Source organism: Callorhinus ursinus, unplaced genomic scaffold, assembly GCF_003265705.2.
Source record: "Callorhinus ursinus isolate GAN/ISIS: 27379988/994484 unplaced genomic scaffold, GSC_fseal_2.0 scaffold12, whole genome shotgun sequence".
Classification (NCBI taxonomy): domain Eukaryota; kingdom Metazoa; phylum Chordata; class Mammalia; order Carnivora; family Otariidae; genus Callorhinus; species Callorhinus ursinus.
The window spans coordinates 44897939-44914973 of record NW_027397074.1 but is presented as its reverse complement, the minus strand read 5'-3'; the positions used below and the strand labels follow the sequence as shown (position 1 = coordinate 44914973).

Below are 17035 nucleotides of genomic sequence, written 5' to 3'. Positions count from 1 at the left end.
TCCCAAGTCATTCTCCTTGGCCTTGACACCCCCATGAGTCTCTACCTCTTGCTCTGCCCCGACCCCCCAACAACCCAGGCACTCAAGCTCTCTTTCTCTATGTATAATGATCCAAAACAATTATATTATATATCCAAAAAAACTTTAAGATACCTTTCTACTTTGCCTTTTTCCTTTTCTGACCATTCCTTGAGAGATTACCCTTTCATTAATGACCTGTCAGGGTATTTTCCTAAACAAAGGTTTATCCACCCAGGAGAGAAATTATGCTAAGCTCCTTAGCAGGAAGAAGCCACTGTAGTCTATTATGGTTTTAAATGGTATAAGTGCTGGGTGAATGAAAATAATAGATGTCTGTGTAAGGTCAGGTTATGGATGCCCAGCAAATGTTTTTAAATTTTATATTTTCCAGTTTGTATACAGTGAAAATGTACTATTAAAATTCTTTTGCAAGAAACAAATACAATTTATTTTTGAATGTAAATTAATTTTTAAAGGACAGAGCAAATACATTATTTCTATTTATATAAACATTGGAAAACAATAGTATTCCCATGTGGTAGATTATAAAAATATTTATCATCTCTTTTGTTTATCTGTATTTCCTACTTATTATTCAGTGAGCAAATATTACATAACAACAGGATCAAAAAGTAAGCCTTATTATTATTAACTTTAACAAAAAACAACTATCTGAAATCAAAGTTTAGATTAGAAGTACTTTTCAGATTAAAAAAAAAAAGTTGGGATTGGGACATAAGCGTCTGAAACCCTGGCAATTTACTCTGAGTGTGTATTGAGAGCCCAATACTTAGGAACCTACTGCAGTATGCATCCACTTGAAATAAAGTAGCTTATTCAAATACCCTCCATCTACCCATTGAAGAGAGAATCATAAGCCTTAGAAGCTTGTTGGATTGTATAGATACAGTTGATTAACAACTATTCTCTGGGGGCGCCTGGGTGGCTCAGCCGGTTAAGCATCTGCTTTCGGCTTGGGTCATGATCTCGGGGTCCTGGGATCCAGCCCCACATCGGGCTCCCTGCTCAGCAGGTAGTCTGCCTCTCCCTCTCCCTCCGCCGCTCCCCCTGCTTATGCTCTCTCTGACGTTCTCTCTCTCAAATAAATAAAATCTTAAAAAAAACAAACAAACAACTATTCTTTGTAGTTTCTCTCTGGGGAACTTGAATATGTCTTCTGGGTGTATCTTACATGATGTGTACCACACACAACCCTTCTGAGCACATAAGACCAAATGCCATCCAGAGTTAGAAAGCAGGTTCCTTCGACTTATCCTCGGGTCAGCCTGCCCTTCTGAGCGCCAACTGGGGGATGGGCACTGGCTGCAATGAGACTCTGAAGTCAAACTCTACCTCCACAAATGCTTACTGAGTCTTTAAAAATTGAAAGCTTGTTTTTCATTAATGTTCACATATAATATATAAAGTTCAATAGTTGAACATAATATAAAAATATAAGTCCAGGCATATAAAAGCCAATTTACCCATTTTAAGAAGTATGAATGAATAGTGGGGTCCTTCACATGCAGCTTAGACTTCCTGTTCAAAGACACAGTAAGGTCAGGGGCATTCCTGGACCCAGTAGCTTCAGCATTATTGGGAGCTGGATAGAGATATAGAATTTTGCACTCAGAGCAGGCCCACCAAATCAGAATCTGTCCTTTCATAAGATTCCCAGGACTGGGAGGAATATGAAGGCTTGAGGCACACTGCTCTAGTATTCTGTGGTTTCCAACTCAAGCCTCACTCCACTGCTTGGCACACATGCTGCTCTTCCAATACAGATGCTTCATTTTTAGGGCAAGCAGGACCTAGTGAGAGAGGATCACTTTATTCCACATCTTAGTTAATATGCTGGACTGATGAACTCTAGCCTAGAATGAAACAATCCAACGTTTACCCCTCACCATGATCCAAAACATGAAAATATGTGGTAGACTCTTCCAGTAGGATTTAGAGAAGTGTGCATGAATTCTCTCTCAGCTTAATGGCTTCCTTAGGTGTTACATGAAGTCTTATCCATCCAGCTTTGAGGAAGGTGAATTCTCTGAAGTCCTAGACCAGTGGTTCCTAACCTTCGCCTGCAGTAGAGTCACCTGGAGGATGGAAGATACTGATTGCTGGATTGATTTAGTAGGTTGTGGGGGTGGAGGGGTGAGCAGATTTGCATTTCTAACATGTTCACAGGCAATGCTGATGTTGTTGGTCCTTGGACCACGGATTGGAAATTGCTCTCTTATCCTAGACCATTCACTTTTGGTTCCTCTCATGGGGTCCTTAAAAAATATTGATTAGACAGATGGACCAACAGAAACCAACTTACTGGTTTCTATTGTTCTCTCTCATTATAGCTTGCTTATATCTTTTCCAAGTATTGTAAATGGCAAGTTTCCTGAGGGCAAGGACTATGTCTTTAGGCCTGTTGTAGTTGAATTGTGTCCCCTGCAAAAGATATGTTCACCCCTCTATTTGTGATTGTGACTTTATTTGGAAATAGGGTCTTTGCAGATGTCACCAAGTTAAAATGAGGGCATGCTAGATTAGGCCAGGTTCTAAAGTAATGACTGGTGTCCTTACCAGAAGAGGAAAAGTTGAACAGAGCAACATACCAGAAGAAAAGCATGTGAGGATGGAAGCAGAGATTGGAGTGATGTGTTCACAAGCCAAGGAAGGTTAGTTAAGGATTGATTGCTGCAAACCACCAGAAGCTGGTAAGGGGCAAGAAAAGATCCTCCCCTAGGTCCTTCAGAGAGAGCATAACCCTGCAGAAACCTTGGTTTGGACTTCTAACCTTCAGAATTGAGAAAATAAATTTCTGAGAGGGAGGGAAGCAGACTCCCTGCTGAAGGTGGAGCCAGAGGTGGGGCCCGATTTCATGATCCCAAGATCATGACCTGCGTCAAAATCAAGAGCAGGACACCTAATTGACTGAGCCACCCAGGCACTCCGAGGATGTAGATTTAACAAGTAAAGTTAAACTACATGGACTTTTCTGATGTGGCATAAAACTCTAACCACTTAATCTATCTTCGTACACTTCTCACTTTACCAGAAAAAAAAGTGTCAGATTTGAAAAAGAAAAGACAGGTAAGAAAAAACATTCTCCATGTTGAATTCATGCTTGCTGCACACAAAGGACAGGCTACTCAGTTTATCTCTTTTAGTTGTTGGGGTTAACAGAGAACTGTAAGGTTCCTTCTAAATCAGGAGACACTACATCTAGGTTTGTCCAGGACAATTCTGGTTGACTCCTGTAAACTATGTCTCATTTCACTCTAAAAAGTCTGGGTATACATTGAGTAGTCACCTTAGTATAAATGATCATTTATGGTCAACACAAGAAAAACAACCTGGTGCTTCCCCCATCCATGACTTTGGTTCCTGCCAATGCCCTCAGCCCCATCTTTCCCAATTCTACCCATATTCCTAATCTCATTTCACTTGCAAGACTTTCCTTGATACTCCTAAGGTCCTTCTTGGATTTCCAGACTTTATTATGAACCATAGGGCATAAGTCAACTGTAGCCTGAGTTTTATTCATGTACACATCACTTTTTGCCAATCCACATATACTTAAAAAAAATAATAATCCACCTCTACGGGATGCAGCACCACGCATTCAGCACTAGAGGTGCATAACAAATATTTGCTGACTTAAACACTAAATAGAAGAAATGGTACTAAATAAAACACATCTGCCAGTAAGAGTTGTTTTTCTGATGGAAAAAATATATCAGTGCAAGAGCTGCAATTCTTTTTGGTAACCACTTTCTGGAATGTCTTTTTATATACTAGGAGTTACAGAGCTGTCAGCCAACGGAGTACTGTCGGAGATACAGCCTCCCACTTGTCAGCTCTGATTCCACACAGCCTTTTTCTTCTGGTTGCAGCAGCCAAATTATAGCTCGTGAGAAAAACATAATTATATTCCAAAAGGCCAGGGATAGCAGCTGAAAATACCCTAACGATGAACAAAACAACAACAAGAGATAAATGAGGATTACCCGTGATGCAAAGCTAATCCAAAATATTCCCAGGACTATTATAAAATGATTTCATATTTTTTGTCTTCTGTTCTCCAATTTAAAAATATTAGTTAAATATTGGTCTGGTTGATTGACAGGTACAGATAAATCTATCATATTTCCATATTTACTAATAGTGTTGGTTCCTTCCAGTACATACACATACCCACACTCTCAGACCCACATTCACACCAACAGCCCCCGCCCCCTGCCAATTTCTTCTGGTAGACCTTCCCAATTAAAGAGCAGAATGAATTTATTAATCACATTTGCATACACAAGGATCTTAGCAAAATTCTTGCTGACCTATCTGCATATTGGGTAAGGCATCATGTTGTAATTATGCCTCAGTTCTGTGGTGGTGAAAGTTCAAACAATTTCATGGACCCAGAACACAAAAGAAAAACAGGAGACAACAGCTCTGCCGTACTTCTGACTGAGAGGGTGAGTAAAATGTAGATTTCTGAGTTATAGTCTTTTAGTTGGCTAACCTGAAAAGCTTTGTTTCTTTCTGGGTTGCTCTGGTCAGTAGACTAGACAATGAATTTATGGGGAGAGGGCAGTGGTGGTTAGCTCATAGCCGACAACAGGAGGGGAACAGCAAACACTTATTAGTCTGGGGCTGTTTGCTGACGGAACTTGCAGCCCTCCAGAACTCCAATAGCCTTTGGGATATCAGAGTATTGTAGCAAAACACGTAATTCATGTTTCTGGGTGCAGATGTTATCACTGGACATTTCTCCTTAGGAATAAATACGGAATTTCCAAGTAGGGCACACGACCTGGAGGCAGACAGTCAAAGGAACCAGTGAAAAACCAGCTCACAACTCTTCCACTCCACATGCATACCAGCAGGATAAGAAGATAGATTGTTGAAGAGTAGGAAAGAATTCATGAGGAGATAATTTGGCTAATGCAGGTGTGAGTCCCACCCCTGAATCCCGCAGGAATGGAGGGTATTTGACCCGTGTTGATGTGACCTGAGCCATCTCAAGGTGAGACCCTGAGGCTGTGGGCCCTCAGGGTGAGATCAGAGGAAGGTGTCTGGGAAGAAACAGCATTTCTATCTAACTTAGGGCAACCAGAGATAATCACAGATACCTGTGAACTAGAGGTGGGTCACACAGTAGAGGGTTATCTAGGAGTTTTTCAAATTCAGGCCATCAGGATCATCTGAAGGTTTAAGGGAACTTAGAGAGTCGTTGGTGAAAGGGACAGCTGGAAAAGCAGAGGCTGAGGGCGAGTGGCCCCTGGAGACACCTGTGCATGGCTAAGGTGGACCTTTGACCAATTCCTCGTATTGCCCCAGAGTTCACGGTCCTAGTTCTTGACTGTTGGCCTGGTAAAACTATGAATACTCCTCTGTCCCCACCCTGTTTACACTCACTGTTTAATTGTCTGGTTTGGAAGATGAGTTACATGGTCACCTGGGCATTACTCATGTTGTAATAGCTGCAGTCGGGGGTGGGGGTTTCCAGTGGGGCAACCTCCTAAGAACCCATAAATGTGCCTACCAGGTTCCATGGGTGCGAATAATTCTTATGATAGTACTATCAAGGAAGAGCTCTCCCACTTCTCCGCATCCTTACCCTATGGGTAGTGATCTGGGAACAACAGTGCGGAAGGAGGGAAGCTGATCACAACCCTTTGCCTGGCAGCCGACATCTTCTCTGCCAGCCATGGCCTGGGGGGCGAGAGACTTACCTCTCTATCAAATTAGGATTCTCTACTATTATTCAGGATTCGGAATTCTAGTTATTAAAAGAAGACTGTGCTTGGAGATTGAAAGTGATGGTAGGGCTTTTTATCAGCTGCAAGTGGCTAGAAGCGTCAGGGGGCATGGCAGCTATGATCCCAGGAGCGGCAGAAAAATGTCCTCAACTCTATAAAGATGCTAGCTGGGCAGCTACACTTGGATCATTTTTTGTGAGCTGGGCTGGTTCCGCACACAGGCACTTATGCTGCCTCCCCTCTGGGGCAGATCCTCTTGATTTTCTGCCTGACAGCGGCTTTCCCCACTTCTCACTTGCCAACACGACCCTGATTTGGTTTAGCCAGCAATGTACTCAGACCCAGGGAACTGATCAAGACTGGTCCAAGCCAGTTTCGGAATCTTGTTTCCTTTTGTCAATGACGGTCTACGGGAGGGCCTGGGCCCCGAACTGGTCAGTGAGATGGGATGGAAAGAAGTGCTGGAGAGAGGTTTTCTCCTGCGAAAGGAAGAAAGTAGGAGCTTCTTTTTGCTATCACCTCCCCTGCCCTCTGCTTTGGACATTGTCATGTGATGATGCCTGTGACAGGACAGTGATCTTGTCATGCACTTGCTGATCAAATTGAGGAGAGCCCTGTGCTGAGGTTGGCAGACGGGGAATAAAAAGATCCTGGGTCCAAGATGAAACCACTGGTCCCAACCCATCCTAAAACCGCCTACGCTGGCCTTTCTGCTGAGGAAACAATAAATGTCTTAGGTTTAAGTCTGCTAGCTGGACTCTGTTACTAATAAAGAATTGCTGTCTTCAAACACTAAGAAAACATTAAAATATATGTCTGATGCAATGCTTGCTTCTTTCTAAACACAACAGAAGTAGTTTCATAAAGGGGAGAATCCTAAAGTGGATTTACTTTCTCCTAGGAACAGCATGGTTACGTTCCTTACCAAGGTTTTATACCTCCAATAAATTATAGCACAGACAACATATGAAAGCAAAGATGCATCTACAAATCATTAGGCAACATGCTAATTACATAAGAGCCTCTATATGATAAAGTTCACATGTATCACAAAAGCATACTCTAATGTTACACGTGAATTTTTAATTTATATGAGATATAAACATCTAAATTTCATCTAGTCACAACAAATTTCAAAATCAAATTTCCACCTTACAATGTTGTCTAAGCCTATACTAGGACCCACCCAAGTCTTGCTCTTAAAGATGTAGCGCTACGGAACTCAAACACACACTCCAGGCAACTGAACTCTGAGATAAGTGTGTGCATGTGTGTAACCCCTGCTTTGCTCCAAAAAGTGTGAGATGGCTGATCCATGATGTAGGTTGTCAAAGGTCATCAATTTCTCAACTTACAAAGTAGATTTTGTGTGAGTGGTGTAAGATATCAAAGCAAAAACCAAAGCAAACTAAAAACAAAACAAAACCAAGCCAAAAGAACCTCTCAGTCTAGCTCCAGCTATCCCTCACTGTTCCTTTCCAAAGAGATCAGAAGTGTTTATAGAACATTTCACTGTTATTGTTTAATCACCTGATTGGGTTTGGTTCTGAAAAGACTGATATCTCTTCTTCTCACTTCTCTGGCTAAGTGCATGCATTGCTATTACAGATAAATCTCTGCCAACTTCTACACTAAGGCAAAAAATAGGTTCATGTTACAATTCTGAATGTTTTTGAAGTCGTCTCAGTATGGTTAGCCAAATATTTTATTCTTGGAAAACACTAAACAAGATGCTTCTGATACATTACACAGAGCAAGATTCAATAAGCCCTTGATAACAATCAAATACGGTAAAGACTGTTGAGGTGGTGACCAAACCCATTTCCACCCTCTCTTGAGCAACATCCAGCTACATTCCCCAGCCTCCCTTTAGTTTGGTGTGGCCATGTGCCTGAGTTCCAGCTAATGAAATATGAGCAGAGATAACGTGCTACTTCCAGGACCGGCCTTGTAGACACCTCCCAGCAGGATCCTCTAAGCCATTTGTGCCGGCTGAACGGAAGATTCTCCTATGATCTCCATCACTAGATCTCAGTATTTCGTCTCAGAACTCCTTTACATTCTTAACATTTATTTTGGACCCCAAAATCTTTCATTTCTATGGGTTACACCTATTATGACTTACCAAGAAACTCTTAGAATCTTAAATCATTAAAAAAATAGAAACATAAACGTTATAAATACTAAATGCCTTAAATGTTGGTATGAACAATGTTTTTATGAAAATTAACCATATTGGCCCCCTCCAAAAGAAATCTAGTGACAAAAGTGGCATTTTTGCAACTCTCTTTAGTGTCTAACTTAATAGAAGATAGCTGGAGTCTCACATGTGCGTCTATCTTCCATTTGTTATGTTGTTTTGGTTGGAGAACATACAAAAAAATCCAGACCTTCCCAGATAAACAGCTGGCAAAGAGGGGACATTGTGGAAATAGTCTGAAACAGTCTCAGGGACTGCAGGGTCCTTGGATTGTAGCTTTGAGACCCAGTGATTTAGAGAAAGACAGATCCCTGGGACGTAAGGAGTCTCGGCTCTTGACTGACCACATGAAAGCCTGCCCAACCAGAAACACCCCCACCGAACCATAACTTAAGTGAGAAATGAGCTTTGGTTGCATGAAGCCACTAAGATTTGGGGATTTATGTGTTACAGCAGCTCGCAATTCTTCTAATGAGAACATTAACTCATGTGGTGGCAACCCTGTGCCAGGCTTTGTTCAACATATTCAATCCTCTGACAATCCTATGATGTGGTTGCTTTTACAGTCTACGTGTTGGAGGTGAGGCTACTGAGGCACTAAGAGGTAAAGGGAATTATACAAAGTCCTACAGTTAGTAAAAAAGTCTGGCTCCAGAGTTCACCACTCTCTGCCTACTACCCTCACCTAAGTATTTACCAACACCATCTTCCAACTTATACTCCAGACAAGTGACCCAGACATGCATAACGAATTTGTACTTGCACTAAAGACTTGCTTGCTCGAAACAGAATATGGAGAGCAGCTAGCCTTGGATTGTTCAGAAAAGATGAGAGATAGTAGGAAATAAACATGTGAAAAGGAGTTCCTGAATACTCTAGAGGAGACACGGTACAATGGTCAAGGGTGTGGTAGGCAGAATTCTAGATGGCCTCATGACCTTGCCACTTGGTAACACTACCCCGATGATATTACATGGCATTGAGTTGCATGATTATGTTATATGGTAAAATGGATTTTGCAGATATAATTAAGAGCACTAATTAATTAACCTTAAGATAGAGAACTTACCTGGATGGATAATCATGGGTCCTTTAAAAGCATAATATCTTCTCAGTCTGGTAGCAGAAGGAGAAGTCAGAAAGATGTGAAGCATGACAAAAACGATGCTTCACTGATGGATCTGAAGATGGAGGAGCTCTGTGAGAAGGAATAAAGGTGGTCTCTAGGAAAACACCCCACCACACAGCAAGCAAAGGAAATAAGAACCTCAGACCTACAAAACTGCAAAGGACTGAATTCAGCCAACAACCTGAATGAGACTAGGAACAAATTCCTCTGCAGGGCCTTTAGAGAAGAGCTCAGTTATCCACACCTCATGTGGGCTTTGCAACACTCTTTGGGAACCTGGGTAAGTCGGCTTGTACTTCTGAGAATTGTGAGTTAATAGATGAAGGTTTTAAGCTGCTAATTTGATGGTAATTTGTTACAAAGCAATACAAAAGTAACAGAGAGCAACTCAAGAGAGATTGTATCTGTCTCAAGGTATTTGCTTAAGCAAGAATGCCTTTGCTCTTTTGTCTCTCTTCCTAGCAACGGGTGACAAATAATCATAAGTACCAGCAAATTTTCCTACAAAAATAAAAATGAGTTAAAAAAACCCAAACCACATATTTCCTTATAAATATTTTCAATCTACCACTGGCAACTTTAAAACTTGTAATCCATAGTAGTTTATTATTATAAGCCACAGAAAGCGAAGACATTTTTTAAAGCAATATTTTTGATGTAAAAATTTTAAAGTCCTAAAATCCTTTAACCTCTCTCATAGTCCACTCTTTTTTTTTTTTTTTAAAGATTTTATTCATTTATTTGACAGAGTCAGAGAGAGAGCACAAGCAGAATGGAGGGGCAGATGCAGAGGGAGCCCTTCTTATGGTGCCCCTCTCATGGTCTACTCTTATGAAGAAGTCTTAGAAAATCCTAGAATTAAACACCACACTCAGGCACAGACCCTGTAAAATGTGTGCAGCTTTTATTTTTTACCTCAGTACAAACTAATTTTTTTTAAGGGAGACATATAGATGTATTTGAAAGTAAACTATTTGCGGGCACCTGGGTGGCTTAGTCAGTTAAGCATCTGCCTTCAACTCGGGTCATGATCTCAGGGTCCTGGGATTGAGCCCTGTCTTGGGTTCCCTGCTCAGCAGGGAGTCTGCTTCTCCGTCTTCCTCTGCTCCTGCCCCCTGCTTGTGCTCTCTCTCTCTGTCTCATAAATGAATAAAATCTTAAAAAAAAAAAAAAACAGAAAGTAAACTATTTAGAAACAATTATTTTATTTTTATGTCTTGCTCTTTCTTTAAAAAAAAAAAAATAGCTTCCTTACCATAACATAAGAAGTAGAAAAAATAAGATTAAATTTAGGGGAAAAGTTAGAATACCCACCAAGGTCACAAGGTCATAAGGTCACAAGGTCACACGGTCCTACACTTCCACAGGAGATGGGCCTGAGACTCTGAGAAGCTAAAGAAGATTTTTAGGGTCCATAAGGTGAAAGAAAACCAGCGTCTGAGAAGATGAAGAATTTTCCCAGTTCTCCAAGAAAAATCCCTTTTATGGTCTGTATCATTCAATATAGGTTAGGAGCTGCTGCAGCAATAAAAAAAAAATCCCCAAACCTCAGTTACTTGTATCAACAAAGATCTAGTTCTCATTCCAGCTGCATGTCTTCTGTTAGAGTTTGGTTGGGAGCTCTGCTCCATGCCTCATTTTTGGAGAATGAGGTTGTCAGCAAACACCATCTCAGATGTCGCTGGTTACCACAACAAGAGGAGAGAGCACGCTGGAGGGTCTTGAACCAATAGATAATGCCATGATCTGGAAATGATATATATCATTTCCTCTTATATGTCACTAGCCAGAAGAGCCAGATGGCCCTACCTAACCCAAAGGGGGCCACGTTGTACATCCCATCATTGCCTGAAAGGGGCAAGAACAAGCAATATCTCATATGGGTACCGATGACTACCACAGGGCTCATTATAAAGGGTGTGACACCGTGTACCGTATCACAGTTAATAGTCAGTGGGTGTCCTATGACCACTTTTTTTTTAAAGATTTTATTTATTTATTTGACAGAGACAGAGACAGTGAGAGCAGGAACACAAGCAGTGGGCGTGGGAGAGGGAGAAGCAGGCTTCCCGCAGAGCAGGGAGCCCGATGTGGGACTCGATCCCACGACTCTGGGATCATGACCTGAGGCGAAGGCAGCCGCTTAACGACTGAGCCACTTTTTATAAACTCTTTGCATCATGCAAAGGATAGTTAGGTAAATACGAAACTGGGCGGGGTGCAATATCATAAGGCCCAGGATGCGGCTCTGTCAGTCTTGGTTAATGTGAAGATAAAATCCTCCAGGAACAGGCCTCCAGTGGCCAGGGAGGTAAAGTAGGCCAGGGAAGCTGGATCACTGACCAAACTGTATGGAACTGCAAAAATGTCTGCCTCCTCTGAAGGGGGAGGGGGCTTGTAACTTTCAGTAATTTTATTGCCATATGAGGCTGTTAACCTTGGACTACTAGATATTTTGATTTTTTTTTCTTTTTCAAGAAGAAAAACTGGAAGTCCGGTTCATTTGTAAAATCTCCAAAATTAAGGTATTTTTGAAAACAATGTGCAAACCAGTCAAAACATGTCTGTCAGCCAGATGTGGCCTGCGGATTGCCAATTCATAGAGAAATTCTATGTTGCTGACTACTTGCAGAGCCATCGGTTATGACAGTCCACCGAGCAGAAGGGAGTGTTGATGTCCCCTGGGGAGAGGGCCACCAAAAATGACATCTCACAAAATCACGGCAGGGGAAATGAAGGGCAAATGCCACCTCATTGGTGGCCTCAGTGCTGAAATCACTGCTGAGGATGTCTTGGTTCTACAGGAACCAAACCCCTACCCAAATCACTCTAGGCGAAGGAGATTCTAAACTCCACCAGGGGACTTGCCTGTAATTGTTTACCACTGTGTCTCCACAATCTCAAAGGAGGTCCAGCAAATGGAAGGTGCTCAATAAATTATGTTAAAGGAATGTGGGAGGTTGCATGGAACTGATTTAAAACCTATTTCTGCAGAAGGAGAACACATGTGATACCCTCTTCTGCCCAGGGACAAAAACGAATTTTGGTTGTTTGTTTGTTGTTTTGTTTTGTTTTGTTTTTTAGGACATTCTGCCCAAATCTAAATTGCTTACTTTGAATGGTATCTTCCATGCTAAACAGTAGAACTATAACCACATGGCACATTTCCCCCACTATAAGAACGATTTCTGTAGCAGCAAATTCAGCCACCTCACACTGTCCCCAGGTAGCTCAGCGTGGGTGGGAGGCAAGAGACTGTCCCTTCCTGTGCAGCTGCAAGGGGAAAGGCTGTGGCACTGGGAGGGGGTCAGCTGGGAGAGAACTGGCAGCTGAGCCATGAAGCAGGTAGCTGCAAATGGGGTGTGGACCACAAACTAGTCAGCAGATGGGAGTCTCCATGGATGCTGGCACAGAGAAGTGACAACTCTTGAGGTCCATGGGAAGAAGATGTAACCCTGCAAAGAAGAGGAGAGAGGAACCCCTGAATTGACAAAGACTAAGGCATCGCTATTAGGAAGAAGGGAAGCTTGAGATGGAAATTAAATTCAATTAAAAAGAAGACAGAGTGATTACATTCCATCGCCAGTACGTAGCATGAGAGTCGAGGCTGTAAGATGGTTGTGGGTCAGATTCCCCGAGAAGTAGACTCCAGGGTGAGCATAGGGTACAGAATGCTTATGGGGGAGCACTCTCAGGATCACTTCCTGTGGAGAAGGGAAAGAAGTAGGACTGGGCAGTTAGCTGCTACAATGCAATCTCAAGAAGACCCTCACTGACCCGGGGCGCTCTGAGGTGGGGCTGGTCCTTCAGGGTTGTCCTGAATTGAAGCAAGGAAACTGAGGTCTGTCCCTCCACGTTGCCAGGTCATTGGGTGTGGGCTGTCCCCAAAGGGCTTTGGGCAAAGCCCCTTTCTTCAGAAGAGGGTTTCTGCCAGGAACACACTCGCAACTGGGGAGTGAGCCCTTTGGTCTTGATGGGGCATGTGGGTGGTACATTACAGCGCCCACCAGTTATCAAGTGAGATAACTTTGTACAGTGTGACCATTCCTGGGTTGGTGTGTGATCAGCATAAAATAAATGCCAGAATCATTGCTTTCTTCTCTCCCCTCTGCATGCCAAAGTTCTATGATTCTGGGAACTAAGGCATTCCTTTGGTGCTCCCATTCCAATAGCAAGATCTGGTCCATAACATTTTGTTTAATACTTTGATAGCTGGAGCCTCGTATGGACAGGCCAGTGTCAGGAACATTGCCTGCAGCCGACTGAGGAAAGAAGTGAAATTCACAAGGCAAATGCCTAGAAAGGAACCATAGCTGTGAGTTACAAAGTAGACCCTTGACCGTGGGGACATTGTGTCTATTTTTCATTTCCTTTTCCGAAAGCATGTTCTCAGGACCCGGGTCTTCAGAGATGCTTGGCATTGAAAGCGTTCTATGGGCAAATAAGGGTGGGAACCACTCAAACTCTGATCCTTCTTGGAGATTCCTGACCTACACAACCCTATGGAGCAATCCTGCACAAAAGACACCGACTCATCTTTGTGAAACAGAAATATTTGACCACAGCTAATAATAGCTTTAACATTGCATGGTAACACTACATGATTCCAAAGAGTTTAGACGTGTAAAGCAAGCAGTTTATAACATGTTTTTTTCCTAAGTAAATAGTCCTTTTTGGAAACATCAGTAACTATGTGAAGTATCCTGTCTTCCTCAGGGTCTTTTTGAATCTGTGGAGGACAGTTTCTGCTAGGCTATTTCTCTAACAATGAAGAGTCAATTACATTTAGCAACAGTGGAGATAGGCCATCTCGTGCACATGAAAACGACTTTAAAATTTGAGCTTAACCATGTAGGAAATATCACCCAGAGACTTCATATTTTCCCCCTGTGGTACTGGAACTGCCTTCTACACTAGCAGTACAATGGCTGGAGGGTATAGCACTTTGGTAGGTGGCAGCTGGGGCACCTGAAAGCACTTCACATATATGATGTTCCCGAAGGGGACGCTCAGGTTGAGAGAGGTTCAATGACACGCGCCCGGGGCCACACAGACACAAGGAAGAGATCTGACCCTGCCCGGGGCCGTGTGGCTTCTCAGCCCAGGCTCCTGATTGCACCACTCCGTCCCCCACCTTCACGTCACACCATTCTTTGAAAAATGGATCAATAATAAGGAAAGGGCTAAAATAATGATTAAAGTAAAATGAACAAATCTGCTGAGGGAAAAGCCACTTAAAAATTCTTCACTCAGAAAATTAATACAAATAGTATATGAACCCTGACCTTTAGTACTTGTTGAGTCAAACAAAACTGAGAATAGATATTTCAAAGGAGAACACTACACATTTTTCTATAACAGTAGGGAATGTTAGAATGTCCATATGGGGCATAAAAATATTTCCGTACTGAGCAGTCTCCATGTTAACAGTCACCAAGCATTTGGCTGAAAGCTCTGCATTCTGCTTGTCTGGCGGCGTTTTAGCTGGAAAAGCTGTCAACTTTCTTGACGTTCTTCAGGTCTTCTCTTCTGAAAGCAAAGACCAGAATACTGGCTGGTTTTCCCAAAGATCTGTTTTCTTCTTCATGCGGTTGTGTCAAGGACGGGGTGCTCCCGGACAAATCGTGGGCCCGCCATTGGACAGTCCTGCTGGGATGACCTTTCCCAGTACCTGACCAGGTGGGCTAGCTGCACAGGCCCCTGCCTTCATAGACGCTCGCATGCGCTCTATTCATCCACCTTTCTCAGCACTTTTCCGTTTGGCTTCCTCCACAAACTGTTCTTTTTAATTTTTAGGTCACCTTCTCAGAGTTAGAACGTTCTCATCAAAACAAGCCACTTTGGAGCTGGAGGAGGCCTGGTTACTAATGAACTTGGCTCCTCCTAATACTCACTCGTCTGACATGTGGTTGGGGTGGCAGGAGCACCTCTATTTGAAACCCACTGATTTTCAACCAGTGGCCTCAGCTTCCTCTTTGCACAAAACCTTTTACCAGCTCTGGCCTTGAATTTCACTTCTTTCTGGAGCCTTTCCTCTGGTGACATTTCTAAGAGGTGGTAAAACAGCCCAAAGGCGAGAAGACGGGGGGAATTTATAACTTGGGGAGTCCGCCTTGCATAGACTGAAAATCTTCTGAGCAGCCCAGCAGCGCTGACTGTACGGCGGGGCGGGGGGGGGGTGTCTCAGGCTGGCTGTGCATCAGCCTTCAGTGATGATGGCAGGGCAACAATTACTGCAGGAGAGAAATGAACCCAAGCTGACCTTCACTGAAAGTACGAGAAAGGTGCTGGACCTGTCTATTTCTGTAGCTTGAGTTTTACTCTGGTAGTAGGCTCAGAACACAGTGCTGGGTCTAGAATTGGGGGGAGTGTTTCAGACTATCTAGCTAACTAATTAACAAACAAACCCTTAAGGAATAGTGTAACAGTCACCAGTTCCTAGAAAATTTAAAAAGATATGCCACCTAGTGCCAACTGAATACTATTACTCTGATCAATCATCCTGTCTGGCCCTTCAGAACCCAGGATTTCAGTCCGTCAGAGTTCTTGTTGTAGACTTATAAATGAATATTCAGTGTGTTAAGTATGTGCTGAGCAAGTATAACTTTTTATACTTACTAGGATCAAAGCACTCATATTAAATAGATTACCCGTTTGGGGGCGCCTGGGTGGCTCAGTCGGTTAAGCGTCCGACTCTTGATTTCAGCCCAGTCATGCTCTCAGGGTCGTGGGATCAAGCCCTGCATCAGGCTCCACACTCAGCACAGAGTCTGCTTGTCTGTCTCCCTCTGCTCCTCTCCTCCCCTCTGCTCATTCTCTCATGCTCTCTTGCTCTAAAATAAATAAATAAAATCTTAAAAAAAAAATATCAGTTCGAGCCACATGAAATTGCCTTATTTGTAGAAGAAAAATGAGCAAATATCAGCAGTTTCATATGGTTCGACCTAAATCACTTCTAAGCTGTCTACCTAACAGATTTTCCTCTAGTTTAAAAAAAGTTACAGTAAAAATGTTACACGAGCAGCGAACAATGTGGGAAAATTCCTTCCTCTATCCTTCCTCCTTCCTTCCTTCTCTTCCTTTCCCTCAACAAACACTCAGTGCCCAGCAAGTACAAAAGTCCATTTGCTGCAATGAGTCCTGCAAGGTGGCTGAACTGAATAAGGTGCAGCCCTTTTAACTCTCCTAACAGAGCTGGGGAGACCAACGTGAAACAACTCACAGCAGAATACAGCCGGGGCTCCTCAGAAGACGTGGGTAGGATGCTGACGGGGGTGCAAAGAAAGAAAGGGGGTTGGGAAGAGCACCAAGGACAGTGGGAGAGGCCCTCCCTTGGTTGAGGGCTGGCTCTGGGAAGGAAGGCTGGGATGAAAATCACAGGGATGGCAGCGGGCGCAGGCAGGGCTCGGAAGGAGGAGAGTGTTGCCGGCTGAGGCGCTCATGGTGAGCAATGCTGTGGTGGCTGGAACGGGCATGGGGTGTTCAGAGATCACCATGAAGGGAGAAACACGAGGCTAGTGCTATAATCATCCTCACATGAGGACACAGGGAGTTTAAGTGACTTGCCGAGGGCCATACGGCCAGCCACTGGTCCGGGGCCCGGGGTCCTTAACCCCTGGGCTGCACCTGCTGCACAGGGAGATGACCTTCAGAGGCCACCAAAGAGAGTCTCATAACAGAGGCAAACTGGTCACACAAAAGTGATGGAGGATACCTGCTTATCTTCTATGAGAGAAGGATTGACACCCACCCGCGCGTGCACATGCGCGCGCGCGCACACACACACACACACACACACTATATTATACAGACAATATTCAACAAGTATATACTATATATAAATATATTAATATATAATAATATATTATATAATATATAAAGCAACTCTGGGACTAGGGCAACGTGATAGTTAATTAATAATATATAATA

The 17035-nt window shown here is 43.1% G+C and overlaps 1 protein-coding gene and 1 long non-coding RNA gene across 4 annotated transcripts in view; one reads left to right on the top strand and one right to left on the bottom strand.

Annotated features, from left to right (window-relative positions):
* CHN2 (chimerin 2) overlaps nt 1-17035 on the bottom strand; it is a 289625-nt gene that overhangs the window by 69696 nt on the left and 202894 nt on the right. The gene's annotated exons all lie outside the window — the stretch shown is intronic.
* LOC141373881 (uncharacterized) overlaps nt 4414-17035 on the top strand; it is a 44594-nt gene continuing 31972 nt past the window's right edge. Inside the window, exons 1-3 of one of the 2 annotated variants that reach the window (XR_012380266.1) lie at nt 4414-4490; nt 9104-9386; nt 10474-10537. This is a non-coding gene — a long non-coding RNA (uncharacterized lncRNA). Of the gene's footprint in view, nt 4491-9103; nt 9387-10473; nt 10538-17035 lie in introns of those variants that run through there. The other variant, XR_012380267.1, reaches the window with a different exon arrangement.